The sequence below is a fragment of the Natrix helvetica genome (genome assembly GCF_964273705.1).
Source record: "Natrix helvetica genome assembly, chromosome: 6".
NCBI classification, from domain to species: domain Eukaryota; kingdom Metazoa; phylum Chordata; class Lepidosauria; order Squamata; family Natricidae; genus Natrix; species Natrix helvetica.
The window spans coordinates 47289331-47306839 of record NC_138553.1 but is presented as its reverse complement, the minus strand read 5'-3'; positions in this window follow the sequence as shown (position 1 = coordinate 47306839).

The window sequence follows — 17509 nt, the reverse complement described above, 5'->3', positions numbered from 1 at the left end:
AGGCAACAGTCTCCAATGGGTTTTAGAGTTCTAGGAGATGAAAGAATGACCACATTGCTTAGGTTAGCTTCTTCAAAAGGACACTGGATTCCCATTCTTCCTTTGGAAATTGCTTGTTAACTTTTTTTAACTATTAGGAACCTTTGGACTGACAAATTCTGTAGAATTTTGTTCAATCCTTGGTGGTGGTGGGATCTAAATACAATTTTAACGATTTTAAAACATTTTAAATTAATTTCATTGTACAAGGTGCAATGACAATGAAGTTAACTAACTAACTAAACATCAAAAAGGTATGGTTTGGAAATGAACTAAGGATCCAGATGGTTTTGGGATAATTTGTAAGAATCATTCCTGTGGGACAATGTTTTCATTTAGAATTATTAAAAAAAACAGAATGGGACTTTGAAGGATGGGCAGTAGAAGGAATAGGAAAAAAAGACAAAAGATTATAATTAAAGAGAAGAACACTTATTGCTACAGAATGGAGCAAAATTTGGTAGTTTAACATCATATTAAAGGATATTTTTGAACAATGGACCCAGAAGTTAATTTTAAAAGTATCTCACTCTATAGATAGATTATCCTTAAAAGATATTGAAGAGGAACAAATTTTACCAGGCAAGACTGGACTGAAAACCACTTCTGAATTGTCGCCAAGAAAATTTCATAGACTGGTCCATGTAGTCATCAGAAATCATGATTGACTCAAAGGATCATAACACTCAGGAAAATGTGTTTCCTTAGTGCCATGAGATTGATGATGATGATGATTTTTTTCTGAGGAGACTACGGTATTTTCCTCTCTCAAAATGCCTCTTGACATTATCCCTGCCGACAGCAGTATATGAAACAATTCTACTCACTCTTATTTTTTCTTAACTGAACATAAGGATAGAGTTGTAACAAGGTCAACTCCAATAAAGCTTTTCCTTATCTTAGAATCATTAATATCACAGAGAAAAAAATATGTGCATCATTTCACAAGCTGATTGGCAATGTATACTTTTTCTCTGCCCACATTTTGCTCTCACCTGTGCCTACAACATCTATTAATGCAAACAGCCAAATCAAGTCATATTTTCTTTATAACTCTTCTGCTTTTAACAAAGCAACAGTCTTAATAATTTTGAAATCTAGGAAGAGCACAATATATGTAAAAGAAGAAGACAGAGACAGAAATGCACAAATTCGGCTACCTAATAAACATTGATAGCTTCAGATTCTTGCTGGTTTTGCCAGAATTATTAAAGCAGGGTCATGCTATTTTTCTTTTTAATGTCCATGCAATGTTGCAGCAATGGTATGATGCTGCTTTCATCATTGTTGGCTAATTAATTGCTTCCATCATAAATTAGATACTTGTATAAAGTAATCAGTATATTGAATAATATGCAATGGCTTTATCACTAGAACAATGTTCCAGTTTTGAAAATAACAGTTTTCTTCACAGCAAGATTTCCATTCCTCTGTTTTCTTTAATTACTAATTCCTACAACTAATTACTCAAAATATACTAGGAGCCTGTTGATGAAACAGCCAACAGACCACTCAAACTACATGGCATCACCATAGCACACAAACCAGCTAAAGCTCACCAAAACATAAACCAAAAGACCCAGCAATATAAGGACTGTAACAGCCACTATGTAAGACAAATAGAAGAGTAGCAGAGCCCATACAAATGATCCAGGTTTTAATTATTATGCTTCAAATATGTTATGTGAAGTTGTTGTTCAGGGAAGTCTCCAGGAAAGGTGAAAGAAAGAGGAGGTCAGCCAGCAGGAAAATGAATTGACTCAATTATAGTAGCATTGGATGCACCCTTGAAAGATATCAAGAGATCAGAGTGGGGACAAATCTTGGAGAAAATCTAAAATCTATGTGGTTGCTAAGAGTCAACATTGAAGTGATGAAAAATAATCAGTCCCTATTCTAAGTAGCTTATTAGAAAATGCATCAAAATCTATAGTATTTATCTTAAGGCTTGAAAATCTGTGCTATAGTAATCCATATAATCAGCAATGGCAACAAAAATGTCTACCAATCACGTTAAAAATAGCAAAGGCATACAGAAGGTACATAAATAGGGTAGAATAACCTCCATTGCCACTTGAAAAGCTAGACTTATAATAATAATAATAATAAGTTTGAATTTATTAGCCGCTCCCTTTCCAAGTAGGACTCGGGGCGGCGTACAATGGGGCATATAAAACACAGAAAATATATAAAACACATAGGCGTACATACAGAACATACATACAGATACACAAACACGGACTCGGAGGAGGTAAACAATTTACATCATATAGACAGTTAAAAGACCCGCATTAAAATACCCCAATTGTAAAAACCCGATATAAAATTAAGATTTAACGTTTAAAATACAATTTAAAAACAGTTAGGAGGAATAAGAATAATTACGATTGAGCCAGGCCAGATAATTGAAAGAGGTGGGTCTTCAGCTGTACACGGAAGGAGCGGAGATCGGAAGTAATCCTGATGTCACGGGGGAGGTCATTCCACAGGGCTGGGCCCACCACAGAGAAGGCTCTGCTCCTGGGTGTCGCCCCCCGGCACTGTTTGGCGGACGGCACCCGGAGAAGTCCCTCTCTGTGTGAGCGAATTGGTCGTAGGGATGTGTGGGGCAGGATGCGATCCTGCATATAACTAGGCCCTGTGCCATGAAGCGCTTTAAAGATCATAATCAAAACCTTGAAACGCACTCGGTAGACCACAGGAAGCCAGTGCAGCTCGCGCAGGAGAGGTGTTACAGGGGAGTACCTAGTCCTCCCCATAATCACCCGCGCGGCCGCGTTCTGGACCAACTGTAGTCTCCGAGTGCATCTCAAGGGAAGCCCCATGTAGAGAGCATTGCAGTAATCCAGGCGAGACGTCACTAGCGCATGGGTGACTGTGCGTAGGGCATCCCGGTCCAGTAAGGGGCGCAATTGGCGCATCAGGCGGACCTGATGGAACGCCCCCCTTGCCACGGCTGTTACATGGTTATCCATGGACAGCCGGGCATCCAGGAGGACGCCCAAATTGCGCACCTGTTCCATGGGGGCTAGTTGGACGCCCCCGATGGCCAGAGATGGAAACACCTGGTTGAACCGGGAGGCCGGAAGCCACAGCCACTCCGTCTTGGAAGGGTTGAGTTTTAGTCGGTTGCCATCCATCCAGACCCGTACGGCCTCCAGACACCGGGACATCATTTCGACGGCCTCATTGGGGTGGTTCGGGGTGGAAATGTATAGCTGAGTATCATCAGCATACAGATGATATCCCACCCCAAAACCACGGATGATCTCGCCCAGCGGTTTCATATATGTGTTGAACAGGAGAGGCGAGAGTACTTCTTTTTATGTTTTGTTTTTGTTTTTACCCCTGTGAGTCTTCCTGAATCCTCTCCCAGAGGCTTGGGAGTCTGAGAGTTTTGTGCAATATGGTAGCTGTTCCTAACATCAAGTACCACCTTTAAGTGGTATAAAGTTAAAAAAAGATGTTTCCATATCAATGCTTAAGTCATGTATCTCTATTTCCGGGTGTCAATTGTTTCTGTATTTTAAACTGCCAGTACTGTCAAGTTAACAAGCCAATTTTTTTTCTTTAGAACATTAAAGCTTCTATTGAAATAGAATATTAAAGCTAATCATGATGTCCATATGACAAATAATACATGCTTTGTCATTTCCTTTCAAGTTGTTTGGGCTATATATCAGTATTTAGAGGGTTATGGCTCATTTCCTAATTTGCCATTTCTCTTAAAATTCAAGAGATATGGTGAAGTGGTAAGAGTAATATGAGTAATATTTAGAAAATATTATATATATATATATATATATATATATATATATATATATATATATATATATATATATATATATATATATATATATATATATATATATATATATATATATTATACACACACACACACACACACACACTGTAAGAATCTGCAATCTTTTGGTGGCTAAAGGGATAGGCAACAACATAGGAAGGGCACATTTAAAATGAACAAGGCAGTCATGCAAATTGGGCTGGGTGGTGAGTATATTTCTTCAGTTGTGTGAAGACTTATTTTCTTTTTAAAAAGAATCTACATGTAAAACACTACAAAATTCATGGAATTCTGGAAATCACAGTGCCATGGGGGGTGGGGGAGACAGGAGGAATGGTACTGAAAGCTTTAAAAAAAACTGCCCACCTCAACATAATATAATAATATTGCATATAAATAGTTTGTAATCTGCCTTTGATGCAATGATTTTATAGCAATTCAATGTGACACATCAATGAAATTCTTAATTCAGCAATCGCCACATAACTCAATGAAGTAGTGGATTCCCTTCATTGATATATTCAATAAATAATCGAATAAATCAGTTAAGAGAAACATTGCAAAGGCTTTTCAAGCTGATTTGAAACATTTTGTCCCTACCCCATGATAGTTATAAATATCCATTTTCATGTTTTCATCAGGAAAGCAAAGAACCTTTCCTGGACTTATGTTAATTTATTAAATATAATTTATTTACATTAATTCATGAATATCCCAGGCCAAATAGGCAGAGTAGATTCATGCTTTGCATTAGTACTTAATATCCTTGCTATCAGCCTTTTGCTCTTAATTGTACTTTGGCACAGTAATAACTTTGGTTTGCCAATGCTAAATGATGTAGAATGTATAACTCTTTATTTTTAATTTGTACAGTTATTTTAATTTGCTGCTACAATAATAAAGACAAATAGACATAGTGATGAAGCCAGTTTTTACATGTAGTATATAAGTAAAGTAACAACCTATTATTACTCATCCAGATCTCAGAAATCTACTCACATTGATCCATAATTATCTTCACTGCTGTTCTCTTCAAAACATCAAGATTTCTGGATCAGCTGATCAGTGTTTTGGGCTCACCTCTTTCAGAGCTACTCTGGTGGCTGCAAAAGAATGCCACTAGTTCATGAGTTGTTCAAACCTAGCTTAGCCAATTGTAACTTAATAAACCATTATTCAGCTAATATTGACTAATAGTTCCTAGTTTTTTGTATGTTCAATAGATTTTAATTATTTGAAAATACAGGTGTTATCTTAACTAATATATACCTCAAATATGAAGAAAATATGGTTAGCAAATTAAAGGAAGAGTTTCTTTACCTCCCAGGTCCACCAATATTAGTTTTACCATCCTCTTCTAATATATATGTAACCTGACAATGCAATAAAACTTGCAATAAAAATGATTTCAGAGCTGCATTAATCCAGTGGTAGTAACTTCTTTATATCATTGCATCAACAAAAAACAGAATTGCCCAAGTGCTGATTCAGTTGCTGAAGGTTGGTTTTGAAAGCAGATTTAATTGATCTCTTGATAGTCTATTGTATTAGGAAAACACTTGCAGGATAAAGTAGCTTTCATCCACTCCAAATGAGATGCTACAAATAAAAATCTGTTGAACGGATAGAAGTACCATTTGGACAATTTGTGGAATCAGTTCTAATGACAGATCTAAAAAGTAGAAAAGATATTAGGCAAATTCTGCTCTCAAAATCTTTGTCCCATCCCAACTTCAAGTCCTGTTACACTGCCTCATCAAGGTGGAGGTAGATAATGGCACCGACTGAACATGTACCGAGGATAAGCAAAGGTTCTTTCAGAATTCATCATGTTTATGATGTAACAACTTTAAAGCCCTCGGTATGTTTAGTTCCTGCTGTTGTCATGCGTGGAGAGCAAATGTGGAGCTTTGAAAAGACAATTTCAGCAGAAATATGGAACGTTAGAAGCTTGGATATGAGAAAGTCCAGCACAGTGAAAAATTAATGAATTGACTGCATGCTGACATTTTGACAATGAGTTGAAATAGACTAGAACCGTGATGGTGAACCTAAGGTATGCGTGCCAGAGGTGGCACAAAGAACCCTCTCTTTAGCCATGTGCGCTGTCACCAGCTCTCTTCTGGTTTCTGGCACACACCGTGCACCAACCAGCTGGTCTTCACGGGTGCTGGAGCAACTGAAAACAGCCTAGAAAAGGCCAGAAATCAGGCTGTTTTGGGCCGTTTGTGGGCCCTTTTTTGGGCCAAAAAAAGGCTGAAATCAGCCCAAACAATGGCCTGAAAATGGCCTAAAAACAGACATGCACGCGCCAGCCAGCTGATCTTCAGGTTTCCAATGCTCCAGTGCGCGCACATGCACACACATTTTGGTTTGGGCACTTGAGGCCAGAAAGGTTAGCCATCATTGGACTATAATTTCAAGATACTACTGTTTTCAACTCAATACATTAAAAAAAAAGGAATTGTGCTGCTTTCAAAGTCAGGAAGGCTATACAAAAGACAGCATCTGGGTACAATGAAGCAATAATAAAATAATATCAATTTTTGAACAACCCTTTGGTATGACAGTTTATACAATTTAATATTATGTTTATGCTCCAACTACTGAGCCAGAAGAAGTTAATGAGTTTCATGATCAAGGTCAGGCTGAAATCAACAGAACAGAAATCAACAAATAAGATGTGATCCCTGTGGTTGGAGACTGAAATGCCAGAGTTGCAAATAGTAAGGAAGAAAACATAGTTGGACTATATGGTCTACGAAACTGAAATGAGGCAAAAGAACAACTTATCATTTTCTGCCAATCGAGTAATTCCCTGCTGAGGAACTTTCCATTTCTTAAGTTGAACAGCTAAAACGGACTGCATTATTAAAACTTGGTCCTAAAAATGTTAAACTGGATTTCTATGAGGTACTAGGAGTAATTTAAGGGTTTGGCATTAAATTATAGAGCTTTACATGTTTTATAATCCAAGTACATAATACTGTTTGCCTCAAAATTTTGCAACATGCACTACGCTATTTGGGGGAATGGGAAACACAGCTCATCACCAGCTAGTTGGCTCAGCCCACAAAGTGTCGATTAGGAGTAGCAGCTTATCAACGAAACATTCAGTTATGAAATTGTCTCCTAGAGGAAATACTGCTAGTCAATTGAAGATTGCAAGTTGACCCAAGCATTTGTAGAAAAATAGCTAATTCAAGATCATACTGCCTTTCAGAATGTTTTTTAATGAGCTTTGTTTTAATATTTTTATTTGACAATAAGGGTCAAAATTATTGGCAGTATTTTCAATTTTTAATGTAATTATTTTATAGACAATTGTTTACATTGCTATTTTGCACATCATAATAGGCACCTTTAAAAACAAGTATATCACACAATAGGACAATATTAATATCTCACATTTTAACTAGATTAAAGCTAAGAAACCTTCCAAATGCTTGGAGTAAAACAATTTGACAAATGTATTTGTGGCTAAAGTCATCAGCATAAACTGGTTTTCTTGGAAAGAGTTGCTTGTATTGTTGTTTTGCAATTGGCCCTTGAAATTCTATCTGCCCTAGAGTAGCATTTTGAGTTGCTAAAAGCAGATGGCTGAATGTTGTTCACAAGAATAAATTCTTACATTATTTCTCACAGTGAAAAGAGGACAAGTAGATTAAAAATTAATATATTCTTAATAATTCTGGAAATTTAAAGTAAAACAATATGAATACCAATTTATATCAGTAATAAACACCCTTCTATTTAAGGGTCCAACATAAAAGATATTTTCAAAATTTGCAGAGATTCTATCATCCTTAAGGATTTCTAACAAAAATTTCCTAAAGCAGTTTTCTTAATTCTGGCAATCAGGAAAGTAGAGCTTGGCATTATTATTAAATTTATTATAATAATCACTAAAAACATTAAAACCTAAATATAAGCTTGGGAAGCACATAAAGTACTACAAATGCAAAAAGGACTAGCATTCTGCTAGATACTGTTCTTATATAGTTTTTATCAAGTAATATGTTCCATGTCACAAGCCGCAGAGAGCTTTTTTAAATTAATTGCAATAGGGACATGAAAGAAAACGGTATGCTTGTTCATATATGAATGAACCTGACTATAAAATACTCTCTCTCATATATATATATATGTTGTATTTGTACTGATAAATAAATAAAGGGAGACTAGTATAGATCTATTTCGAGCTAATTAGCTCTCATCAGCTAGCCATACCCTTACTGGGATTTGAACCTGGGCTGTATTATATCTTAGGCAGGAGTCTTAGCCACTAAGCCAAAGGATGTGTGTGTGTGTGTGTGTGCGCGCGCGCACACACACACACACACACACACACACACACGTATATATATTATTCCTGGAAGTTTGAATGTCTTCTGAATCAACATAATTTACTGATGTTCATATACTCAAGTTAATCTTGATGTTTTATCTCTCTTTATCTATCAACATAGAATATATATGTACAGAGAAAAAGGCAGTGCAATACAATGCTGGTTTTTAATTGTAATAAAATTTAAATATGAATATAATGTAAAAGGCTATAGATGGGATAAAATGTTTAAATTGCTCTACCATATTAATTGCTGAGTATTTGTTTAAACGGTCTTCACTCCACTAGGATGACTTGCTTTCTTGTACACAGAACTGTATTTATTGCTTTATTGTAAAATAGCTTACCTTCAGCACAACTGAAATCTCACCCTTTTCACTTCTTCAGCAGCTCATGAAACTTGAGATCTTGAAATGATCTAATTTGGGCCTGAAAAGTTATAACAATTGTCTTATGTTTTGTATAAATTATTAGCACTATACAGCTGAACTAACACAATTGCATCATCCTGAACTGTCATACTGAGATAACATCCTGCAGGTTTTTTTTTTAAAAAAACTATCAATTTCAAAACTATAGCAGGTTTTTAGCCTCTGAGGCCTTGTTCTGCAGACCACTGTTTAAAATTAGTAGCACTAAAACCAGAGATTTTTCAAAGAGAGATCCATACCATGAAAGCAATAAATAACTCTACATGGATTAACTTGGCCTAATCAGTGTAGTATTTTTTGCCTATAGAACTTAAAATCCATCATTTTGTGCACATAACTCAGTGTTTTATTATCAAACATTCATTACAGTACATATCCAAAATGTATATCTTCTCTTATTCTTTACTAAAAAAAACTAACTTAGTTTCCTCATGGTGCTTTTTAACTGATGTTTCATATTTACCATGATTTTTCAAACCTAAACAATTTGCTATCTTAAATCTTTTTAATTGGAATGTTATATCTTACATCAGGCATCCTCAAACTACAGCCTGTGGGCTGGATATAGGCCGCCAATGCAAAGCATCCGGCCATGGAGTGGTGGGATGAAAAGCAGCTGCCAGCTTGAAAAGTAATGTGTTAAAAGTCATTAAAAGTGCTTTAAAAGTGTTTTAAAAACAGCCTTTCAGATGTTTTTCACAGCCATGTGATCAAGGGCCATTGGGTGAGTAGGAGAAGGGATGGTGCCCGCTTGAAAAGCAGCTGTCAGCTTGCAAAGTAGTGTATTAAAAGTCTTCAAAAGTGCTTTAAAAAAATCTTTCAGATGTTTTTCACAGCCATGTGATCCAGGACTGGTGGGTGAGTAAGAGAGGGGCTGCTTTTAAAGTAGTGCTTTAAAGGTGGGTGGGTGGGGGACATGTCTCCACATCTCCTAGCTTTTTCAAAATCAGCTGAACTTGGCTAACACTAATCCAAATGCAGTATAATGCCTGAAGGAGAATTCACCCACTGCTTTGATTCTTCCCATATATCAAGTACATCCACCAAATTGGTTGCTAAACAATTTTGGTAGATATTTGTGTGTGTAAATACATACATGCACAAGTGTGGCAAAAAGCAAATCAATTGTGAATTCTCCTTCAGGCTTAAAAGACCTTTAGTCCTGTAATTCCAAATAAGCAAGCTCACATTTCCCATTAAATTAGTAGTATATTTATGTTGGTTAAAATTGTTCTTCATTTTAAATATTGTATTATTTCATGTTTTTTTGCACTACAAATAAAGATATGTGCAGTGTTCACAGAAATTTCTTCATGTGTTTTTCAAACTATACCCTGGTCACCAACAGTCTGAAGGACCATTATTCCTCCTTAATTGACCATTGGAGGGTTTGTGTGTGTGTGTGTGTGTGTGTGTGTGTGTGTACACTGTGCATGTACACATAAGATCAGAAATCTAAGAAAGGCCTTTGAAGCAGCCACATTATTATTGCTTCGAGAGCTGCACCTACTTTGAGAGCATTTCATGAATACCTGTCTGGATACCTTGCACAGCCCTAATTGCAATATTTATACAGTAGGTTGGTTTGCATAGCTGTGATATTTATAGAAAAATGTTTCAAAGATTATAATAGTTTCTGTTTCACACTGGCTAACTTTGCACGCAGTGTTCAAGCAGTGGCTCATCCAATAAGCTACTGAATCATAAATCATGACTTACCCAGTGAAAGGCAAACAAGAAACACTGCTAAACTCTAGTTTAGGAAGATATACCAAAGCCGAGATTAGCAAGACGGAATTAATTGTAATTGTAACACATTCTGGGCTCCAGTACTTTTCTTATCATATTTTTTTTTGTCCCCCCAACAAGGAAGGCTAAGGGAACTTTTAGCTGCACTTTGCATTAGTGTTAAAAGGTGACATGAACATTTATATCAAGACATAAATGAAGCTGAAGCATAATTTATGTCCTGAGTTTTGTACTAAGTACAAGCAGCTCACAATAAAAGTAAATTAATTAATGAACATTTTTCTGACTGTTTCAGTGCGGAAGTTGTCACTTGCTGCTAGGGTTACATGATGAAGATGTCTATGAGAACCAGTTCACATCTATTGTACCTATTGCTGTTGAAAAATAAAAGCAATGAGGCATTTACTATTTAACCCTTTGCCTAATTCTTCTACTTTATACTTTTAATATTTAACTGTAGGTTCACGTGCTGTGTCCTTAAAGTCTTTTTCAACAGACTGTATCTGTGGTAATCCATGAAGGCTGGGCAACTTGCATAGTATCTGTAACTCCATTTCTGCAGACCCTGAACTCTTTCATATCAGACATTTGCATTTCTCCCCACTACCACAGAGGGGAAAATACAAGATTGGCAGCACAAATCAGAAACATTGAAAACAAATGCTTAAATATATGTTTGTTTCCCCCATTTGTTTCTCTTGAAACCCTTCATCCAGCTCCCAACACTGAACATTTAAGCATGTCTCATTCCATGACCTCACTGCCACTTCTTCTCTGGGCCTCAATGGCCAAAGGCAAGTAAGTAAAGTGCTGTAAGTAAAAGTGGTATCCTGTTGTAGGGGGCGGGGAGGCAAAAAGCAAGAAGCTACCATTGCCCAACATGGCATCTTTCAGATTCCTCAGAAACAGAATTGGGTTGGAATAACTGTTTTCTTCAAGCCTCTTTTCTCTCTCTCAAACAGAAGGTACTATCAAATGTCCTTATATGAAAAATATTTCTATTAAAAAAGTGAACATTTTATTGTATACATTATAACGGTTTACTTGAGAGTTTAGGTAATCTCTGATGTCATCATATTCACAAAATGTAATCTTAGCTATTAATATAATTCAATATAAAGTTTTATAAACATAATGCGCTATAATATTAAATCAACTAACTGCTTGCCTAGCAATATGCCTATAATCCAAGAGGGAGTGTGACAAAATATACACAAACTGCCAGGAAAAGAAAGCCCTTGTCTCTGCAAGTTGGATGGGTTAGAGAGTAACTCAGTTGGGAGAGTTCCTCTCAAGCCATTGCCAACCATTCATCCAAATGGATCAGTCCTCAAGTCTCTTATGTAGGAGATGAACAGATTGAGTCCTAGGGTGGGTCAAATGCATCATCAGTCTGCAGCTCCTACAACTCCAAAAGAGACCTAAGTCCAGCCCCCCTTGAAGTCTTTTGACTGTTATCTGGCACCAATTTGCATTGACCATTAGTAGAGCAGATTCTTGTATGGACAGTTCCCTACAGACAGTATGGAATACAGATGCTGCTACCTGAGTATGCATTTCTAGTTGGTAATCATAGGGAAGGAACAATCAAGTCCATGTTGCTCAATCTATAGTAAAACAAGGCTCGACCCTCTACCCCACATTATTCAATGTCTGTATGAAACCCCTAGGAGACTTCCCTCCATTGGTTTGGAGTGAGATATCATGTTGTTAATTTATATATTGTCAACCCTACAGAACATGGAGATACTCTGGAGATTTTGAACTAATGGTAGATTGTACAGGACTGGATGGGAAGAAAAAATTTAGATGTAACCATCACAGAATAGAGTGATAAATAAGCATCTTGGCTTTCCGAAACATAGGTTTCAATTGTGGCTCTAGATGAGAGTTGTGCTCCCCTTGAAGGTACAGGCTGAAGACTTGTGGGTTTTCCTGGACTTACATCTCTTGTTTCAATAGCAAGTGAAGGCCATGATCAGGGAAACTGCTGCTCAGCTTCGGATGGTATGCCAGTTACAGTCCTATCTAGAAAAAGTTGTTGATGATGATTCATATCCTTACCACCATGCATCTTGATTACCACAATTCACTCTATATGGGACTGCTTTTGAAGATAGCTCTTAAATCACACCTTGTCTAAGACTCAGCAACTAGACAGCTAGTGGGTGGAATCCTTTACTTCAATATAACACCTATCCTATATTGCTGTGTTGGGAGAAATGTCCTTCTGGGTTCGGCTCCAAGTGGGGAAAAAGACACTGGAGACATGGAGGCTGCTTGGAAAGATGGTTTAATGGTGGACAGGACCACATGGCTTGAGCCCTGAACAGAAAAGGTGATCACATGCTTCAATGTTGATGGAGAAGAAGAGAAGGGAAGAGAAAGGGTGAAGAAGGGCTTGCAGGGATTTTTATAATCTGTTCTGCCCCACCTATCTGTTTCCTGTTCCTGTGTAAGAAATGTATTCTGATTGGTTGCCAGACTCACATGGGCCCATGCAAGGGCAACCCTCTAGGCTGTTTTGAATCCAGGTTTGATTGAGTTCAGATGCCATGTGGTCAGTTGAGTAAAGGCTTATTATCATGCCTTCATTGTCTCTTACACTGAACTCTACACCCATCCCCCTGGAGCTGAACTATTATGTAAAGTGGACTAGCTTGGCCTTCTTAATGGCCCATTGACAAAGGGCAGGAAGCTGCAGGAATTTACTCTGTGTTTAAAATGTGTTTCTCCCTTTTTCACATCCAGGAAAATATAATATTCTGCCTTATCAATATTTCCTAGGATATTTCATTTTTCTGGGAGAGGGCTGGGTGATAACTTCCTACAATCCCTCCTTTTTTTTTCAAAACATGTGAGTGGAACGCACATGTTTTTGACAAAAGATAAAATTGGTCAGATCAGGGAGGCTTAATTTTTCTGATGGAAAGACATTGAAAGAGACAGCAGAAGGATCACTTCAGTGGCTCCCAGAGAGCTTTCAACCATGAAGGTCTTAGCAACCAGGGCACAATTTCTGGAAAGAAATTTACAATATCCAATTTACCATGCCAATTATTTTCAGGTGTTTGATATCACTTTCTGTGAGCTTCCAGACTACAAGCAAGCAGAAGTCCCAAAAAAAAAACTTCACAGCCATTGAAGGATTCTTCCTTTTAAAGAAGTACAGGCTGCCCATTTCCAAGGGATTTCTTTAACTTGCCCTGGCTCCTATTTTAGTGAGGCCAAATTGAGTTTAGCTAGTGTGCAATCCAGACTATTTAGTATTTTTAAAACTACACACAATGAGCCCTGGGATTCCTCCTCCTGAGACCACCAGTGCAACATGTCCTGCTTTACTGGGCAACATCATTTTTTGGGGGGGGGGAGTCACTGTCAGGGTTTGAGTTTTGAAGATCCTTTCTGCTACTCTTCAAGTGGGGGAATTGCCTGAGGGGAACTGACCCTCCCCCATGGGATTAAAAGGGAGATATCTGCTTTTGTGCAAAGACAAAAATCAACCTAGGAAATGCTTTGTGGAGTTAAGTCAAGGAGATAGTTTCAATCTAATTCTGAATGGGGCCTCTCTCTCTCCCTCTCTTGTGTGTGTGTGTGTGTGTGTGTGTGTGTGTGTGTGTGTGTGTGTGCTTCAAAATACAGAAAATACAGATATTTTGGATAAATTTCCCTCCCACCAGCCAGAAATCTAAGGTGTTCAGATCTTGCTGTGCCAGCCACTCTCAAATACAATTCTTACATGAGTACATTAAACTGATTACAATATAAATGAGGCAAGGAAGAAAGCATAATAAATTTCTGTGAATGAAACAGAGAAAGAAAACTTATCAAATTCCACCCTCCCCATAATCTTTTCAGCTGTCTTCTGGGAATTGAAAAGTCTTTTGGTCTTTACTTCTTCATCTCCTTCAGGGTTCTTTCATGTCTGCTAGGGTGGCATGCTTGGTTTGGTGGTAAGGCTGGTCAGTCAGTCTTGGCAGTCTGTCCCAGGCTTGGCTAAGTTTTTTTCCTCATGTCAGGTTTTATCAGCACGCAATCACCAGCAGCAAATTGAGAGTTATGGTTTGAGCTAGCAGTCCTTTGTTTCTGAGGTAAAAAAAAAAAAGAGGAGAGGCCAAGAATACAGTTCTTTACAGACATATCTTTAGTCTCATGTTGTGGAATATCACCCATTCTGTCCAAGTGTGGAAATCCAAACATTATTTCAGGAGGTAGACGATGTAAATTTCATGGAACATGACATTCCCACTGCCTGTATGATTGAAACACTTTTGCAGTAAGATGAGTAAATTTCCAAGACGGATAACAACTTGTGTTGCAAACAAACAAACAAACAAAATCTCATAGGGTAGAGCACCTTGACTCATAAGCGTTTAAAAATGCACTCAGGTGTAAAAGAGGGAGGTAAGAAGAACAGCTTTTTTAAAAAATGCAATTTTAAAAAAAAGGTACTTTGAGTCAACACTCCAAAATATCAAATTCCATTCAGATGGAAGCAAATTCTCATTAAGTATGTTAAAACATTTACAAACGTAAGCAAAATATCTCAAAATCATTCCTTTTTATAGGTTTAATTAAGCATTTTAAACCTCAAAAATTTCAAGAAAAAAAATCAAAATTGTATTCAGAGCAAAGAAATGTAACTGCATAATTGTTATATGCAGATAAAAGATCACAATAGTGAAAGGTAAGCGGGAGCAGATCACCCATTTACTCCAAATTTCTCAGAAGAGAGAGGAAAAAAATGTGGTTAAAGTGAGGAGAAAAAATTTAGCCTCCTTTACTGACCCAAAAGGAAGGAGGGAAAGAAGGAGGGGGGGAATGCCCAGAGGCATTCACAGGTATCACTGGGGCGTTTCATACACACACTCATGGTAAAAATGAGCAGACACTCATTCTCCCTGCTTTTCCTGTTTCCCTCCAAAGAATGACCCAGAAGGAAGAGGGGGGGGGGAATTCACACAGGCAATCACGTGGATCTCTGGATCCATTCACTTATCACTCCCTGGGGCATGGGGGACACATACTCACATTCATACTGCAATCAGACCTTCATGCTTGCTCTTGCCAAACAATCATAGGTATTTTAGGAAGCTTTTTTTTCACAAGCCACCAAGCTTCATTTTCTTTTATTAGAGGATCTCACCCTCCCTTCAGGTTTGGAAATGATAACACACATGCATACACACACATACCATTAAACAACCTTGTAACTTACTGCTTCTTTATATGAAAGGGAATCAAACTACATTCATACCAACTTTACCATCAACATACTCACATTTGCACTGCAATCATTAATTTCACATACAAAAATCCCATTTCATTCTTTCTTCATGCAAGGCAGTTATTACAATTACTTCAGGGAGCTGTACATAAGCCAATGAGCTCCATTTTCTATTATTAAAGGATCTCAACTTCCCTCCAGGTCTGGAAATGATCACGCACTAGATTGTTAATGCCTGTCTCTGCCCTGGGGTGTTCGTTTCTCATTTGGACCTGCCAGCTGTGCTGGCTAATTTTTAAAGATCCAAATTCTATCTTGATATCCCAGCAATTTCTGGCATAGTTTTAAAGACCAAGATGTATGGAGACTTTCATTAACACATCGTTTGCATCTGGGTGGGGCCCTTGATTCATCTGATGGTGGCCAGAAAATCAGCAAATTTGTTGACAAAATCTAAATCAAAACTGCCTTCTGGAGGCCAGGTTTTTACTTTAGGACTAATAGAGTAGGTTGGTCAGAAAAATGTGCAGAGGGTTTTTAATCAGGTTGAAGGCAAACCTTTAGTAGGAATTTCCTTCATTTCATACATGCACACACAAGGCAACACTCTCCTCCTCCCCCCAAAAGGGAAAAAAAACTCTATACTCACCTGAAGAGTACAATCTTCTAGGGCTGAAAGACATGAGAACAAGGTTCCCTCCCCCACAGAAAAGGCATTGTTGGAGGATTAGAGGTAAGGGAGGGGCGTGGGGGGGTAGATAGCTTGCAGGCAGAGTTTGAAAAATAAAACCATCAGTTACTCAGCAGATAAACAGATAAACATTATGGGGATATCACAGATGAGAAATGGGGTCTGGATTCACATGCTCCAGGAAAGAAATGAACAGGTAAAATCATTTAGACACACAATAAATGCAATGCAAGGATGAAACTTTCCTTGCAAATGAGCTTAAAACATTTCCTGGGTTGTTACTTTAAGGTATAGGGAAAGAAGGAAGGGAAAAAAATCTTTACTCTGTTTCTGCTGGCCAGAACAGACACAAAATAAAGACCCCTCCCAGTTTCAGTTAGTTTTCTAGGCCCAACAAACTGAGCAAAGGCAATTTCTGCCAGTTTACTCCTTTCTTTGAACCTTCTTTGAACATTTTAAAATTCTTGTCTTTTGGATTGGAGACATCTTAGTTACAATTACCTTGAGGGTGCACAAAGACTTAGACATACACACACAGACAAAGAGGAAACAACAAAACTCACGAGGAGATAACAAAACTCATTCCCGCCATGAATCTCAGTTAAATTGGGGAAGGCACAAATCTTAAAAAACAAAAACCACGTGGTTACATAAAAGACAGAGAAAGAGACAGACAAGAGAAAAAAGAGAAACATTTCAACATTTCCCTTTTCTTTTAAGTACCTTTATGTAGCCAAATTAGTTTTCCTGCGTCATCTTTCAGCAAAGCCCATTTCTCACACAATTTCCTTGCTCTCAGCCAAAATCTTGGCATCTAAGGAAATCTCCGAGGGCACTTCTGGCCACCCACGAGCTAACGCTTCCCATGACCCTTTACATGCAGGGCTCACTTTGGCCTAGCCGGGTGCCACCCGCCGTAAGTTTTCGGAAATAAAAAAATTCCGGGAAGGACTTCGATTCCCTCAACGAAGTATTCGGCCCCTTTCCTCGTAGGGAATTCTGCTAAGGTTTTCCAGATCCAAAAAGGTGATCTGGGGAGGACCTCTGCCCCTCTGCAGTTAGTACTAGCACCTCCTTCTCTCTTTACACACAATGGGCCTTTGCTTTTTTCACAGGACAAAAGCAGCAACAGCAAAATGCATTCACTTTTCCATCCATTTTCACACACACTCTCCTTTCCCTAACAGAAGGTCCATGCTCTGGCCTGACCCTAATGCTT